Below are 4,452 nucleotides of genomic sequence, written 5' to 3'. Positions count from 1 at the left end.
CACATTCCACGAGCATAATTAAGTGTTCTGGAATTCTCATTCTTCATCATTTAAAAAAATTGATTATTTTATTGTTATAAATGTATAGATGTCATATTGATTGTCATGCTGACGTATACATACAATCACATGCTTAAACCACACTGAAGTTAAAAAGAAAACAACTTCATTCTTTCAGCAATCTTAAGAGGTCAACTTGTTATTGTTGTTAAGTGCTGTTGAGTCAGTTCTGACTATGACCCTGGAGGGCCTGAACTGGAGAGTAGACATAGAAAAAGTAAGTTTGTAATTTTCTTCATTTGAGTTATATTGCTTTCTTGCTTTCAGGAGGAAAGATTTTTACTTCAAACATATCAAAGTATCTCTCAGTTCTAGAAGATATTCTTGCTCTGTTTTCTCAGTAGTCCATGTATTTGGGTAAAGTTTATGATTATTGAGATGTGTCAGTGCCTCTACGATGGAAATTTTGCCTTTGGAAGTGTTTGTAATATGCATCATGTCAAAGTGGTGTGACCTTTTAGCAATCTGAATTCCTTCAACTCTCTCCATGTTCCATCTTTTGCCTGAATACAGCACACAGGATCTTTGTAATCAACATAAACCATTTTAATAATAATAGCAACTCGTTATCTTTTCTGGTAATTTCTCCCTTAATTTCCGGATGGTGGCTCATCAACTCTGGAAGTAGGTTCTTGGTGGAGGGGTGTTGGGAGTCAGAGAGGGCTTCAACTTGCTGATTTCCTGACGTGCATGGTTCTCTAGACTGTTCCTGAGCAAACAAGTCACTAATGCCCCCATCTTCTCACAGCATGATTCCCTCGGGTTTATTGCACTGGTGGGAAAACACCAGAGCTGTGTGGTCTCTGGGCCACACTTCATTCATAATGTTATCCATAGTTTATTATCATCTACACAGTCTAAAGCCTATGTATACCCACTAAATATAAGTAAACAGTTTTCTGGCATTCTCTGCTTTCAGCCAAGATCCATCTGACTTCAGCAGTGATACCTCTTGTTTCACATACTCTTCTGAATCCAGCTTGATTTTCTGGCAGCTCCTTGTCAATGTACTGCTGCAACTGTTTTAAAAATTATCTTTAGCAAAATTTTACTTGCATATGATATTGATGTTGTTAAATGATTTCTGCATTCCATTTGGGCACCTTTTTTTGGAATGGGTACAAATATGGAGCTCTTCCAATCAGCTGATCAGATAGCTGTCTTTCAAATTTCTTGGCATCCACAAGTGAGCACCTTCAGCACTGCATCAATTGGTTTGAAACATTTCAATTTGTATTCTGTCAATCCTGGAGCCTTGTTTTTCATGAATATCTTCAATGCAGCTTGAATTTTTTCTTCCAGTATCATTGGCTCTTGATCATATGCTACTTCTTGAAATGGTTGAACATTAAGAGTTTGTTTTTACATTCTTTACATTCCTTCCATTTCATTTTGATGGCTTCCACGTCAATATTTTGCCCGTAGAATCCTTCAGTATGGCAAGTTGAGGATTGAATTGTTTCCTCAGTTATGTCAGCTTGAGCTGACTGTGTTCTTTGCTATTGGTTTTCTAACTCCAGATCTTTGCCATTTAATTATTTTACTTAGTCTTCTTCAGCTGTCCTTTGAAATTTTCTGTTCAGCTCTTTTACGTCATCATTTCTTCCAGTTGCTTTAGTTTCTCTATGCTTAAGAACAAGTTTCAGAGACTGTTCTGACATTGTTTTTGTCTTTTCTTTCTTTCCTGTTTTTAATGACTTTTTTCTTTCTTCATGTATGATGCTGTTGATGTCATCACAGAACTCTTCTGGTCTTCAGTCATTAAGTGTCTAATGTATTAAATATGTTCTTGTGAGGTCTTTTAATTCAGATGGGATATATGCAACATCATATTTTGACTCTCATAGACTTGTTTTTATTTTCTTCAGCTTCTACCTGAGCTTGCATATGAGCAATTCATGGTCTGTTTCACAGTTGGTTTCTGGCCTTGTTTGTCTGATGATATTGAGCTTCTACATCATCTTTTACTGAAGGTTTAAAATCAGGAAAGGTATATGCCAGGATTGTATCCTTTCAGCATACTTATTCAGTCTGTTTGATGATCAAATAATTCAGGAAACTGGATTATATGAAGAACATGGCATCAGCATTGGTGAAGACTTATTAACAACCTGTGATGTGCAGATGATACAACCTAGCTTGCTGCAAGTGAACAGGACTTATAATATTTACTGATGAAGATCTTAGACCATAGCTTTCAGGATCACACCTCAATGTAAAGAAAACAAAAAAATCCTCACAACTGGACCAATAAATAACAACATGATAAATGGAGAAAAGATTGAAGTTGGCAAAGATTTCCATGAGTACCATCAGTACTCATGGAAGCAGCAGTCAAGAAATCAAATGATGTATTGCATTAGGCACATCTGCTGCGCAAGACCTCTTTAAAGTGTTCAAGACCAAAGATAAAAATTTGAGGACTAAGGTACGCCTGACCCAAGCTATGATATTTACAATAACTTCATATGCATGTGAAATTTGGACAATGGAAAAGGAATACAGTGAATAATGACAATGAATAAGACATTTGATTTATGGTGTTGGAGAAGAATATTTAAAGTACCACAGACTGAAAGAAGATTGAACAAATCTTTATTGGAAGAAGTACAGCTATCGTACTCCTTAGAAGCCAGGATGACCAGACTTTTCTCTCATACACTTCGGACATATTATTGGGAGGAGCCAGTGCCGGAAGAAGAGTCTTATGCTTTGCAAATAGAAGGTCAGTATAAAAGAGGAAGACCTCCAACAAGATGGGTTGACGCAGTGACAGCAACAATGGGCTCAAGCATAGCAACAATTGTGAAACTGGCACAGGACTGGGCAGTGTTTCGTTCTGTTGTGCGTGGGATCACTATGAATCAGAGGCAACTCCATGGCACCTAACAATAACAACAATAGTCTCTTACCCAGATACGCAGCCAATTTGATCCCTGTGTATTCTATCTGGTGAGGCCCTTTATGTTGTTGAAAGGGTACTTGCAATGAATAAGACATTGGTCTTACAAAATTCTATCATGCAATCTCCAGCATTATTTCTACTATTAAGGCCATATTTTTGCAGCTATTCATTCTTCCTCTTTGTTTTCAACTTTTACATTCCAATCACCACCAATTGTCAGTGCATGTTTGATCTGTTTTAGACTGAAGATGTTGGTCATTATCGTTGTTAAGTGCCTTTGAGTCATTTCCGGTTCATAGCCACCCTATAAGAGTTTCTGAGGAACAGCTGGTGAGTTTGAACTACTGTGTGGTTCAAACCTACCGTGTGGTCAAGTGCATACCCTACAATACCACACCAGTTTCATCATCTTTGGCTTCAGTGGTTGGTGCGTAAATTTGAATAATAGTGGAATTAACTGGTCCTCCTTATAGATGTATGAATATTATCCTAATACAGACAACATTGTACCTCAAGATAGATTTTTCAAAGGCTCTTTTCAACAATGAATGTGATGACATTCCTCTTCAACTTGACATTCCTGGCATAGTAAACCATGTGATTGATTCATAATGGCCAATCCCATTCCATTTCAGCTTACTAATATCTAGGATATTGATCTTTAAGCATACCATTTCATTTTTGAAGTCTTCCAATTTTCCTAGATTCCTATTTTAGTACATTAGTGTTCTGATTATTAATGGATATTTGCAGCTGTCCCCGCCCCATTTTGAGTTGTGCCCCATCAGCAAATGAAGGTCCTAAAAGTTTTGCTTTATGCATGTCATTAAGGTCAACTCTACTATCTCTTTCCCAGTCATATTTTAGGTGTCATCCAATCTAAGGGGTTCATCTTCTGACATTATATCAAATAGTGTTCCACTGACTTTCACTAGGTTTCCATATTGTTTGTCAACACCATAATTCAAATGCCTCAATTCTTCTTTGGCCATCCTTCTTGATTCTCAAGTTTTCAGATGAGGAAAGGTATGCTTAGGGTTATATTCTTTCCCCATACTTACTCAGTCTGTATGTTGCATTGTTCTAAGTGCCAGGGAGTCAGTTTTGACTCATAGCAACCCTACATAGGGCTTCTGAGGCTGTAAATCTTTATGGGAGCAGAAAGCCTCATCTTTCTCCCACAGAGCAAGCAATTGGCTCCAACCACTGACATAGTGGTTAGCAATCCAGTGCTTATCCTACAGAACAACTAGTGCTCGTTCAATCTGTATGCTGAGGCAAAAATCTAAGAGGCTGGACTGGTTGAGGAAGAATGCGGCCTCAGGATTAGAGGAAGGCTTATTAACAACCTCCAATATGCAGATGTTACAACCTTGCTTACTCAAAGTCAAGAGAACTTGAAGCACTTACAAGATCCAAGAATAGAGCCTTCAGTATGGATTACAACTCACTGTAAGGAAAACAAAAGTCCTCAAAACTAGATCAAT

The 4,452-nt window shown here is 37.6% G+C and overlaps 1 pseudogene; it reads right to left on the bottom strand.

Moving 5' to 3' along the window:
- Nucleotides 1-304: 304 nt before the first annotated feature.
- On the bottom strand, nucleotides 305-798 carry LOC102817576 (annotated as a pseudogene).
- Nucleotides 799-4,452: the final 3,654 nt, after the last annotated feature.

Source organism: Chrysochloris asiatica, unplaced genomic scaffold (assembly GCF_000296735.1).
Source record: "Chrysochloris asiatica unplaced genomic scaffold, ChrAsi1.0 scaffold00017, whole genome shotgun sequence".
Lineage (NCBI taxonomy): Eukaryota > Metazoa > Chordata > Mammalia > Afrosoricida > Chrysochloridae > Chrysochloris > Chrysochloris asiatica.
The sequence above is the reverse complement of the archived record's forward strand: the minus strand, read 5'-3'. Positions and strand labels throughout refer to the sequence as shown.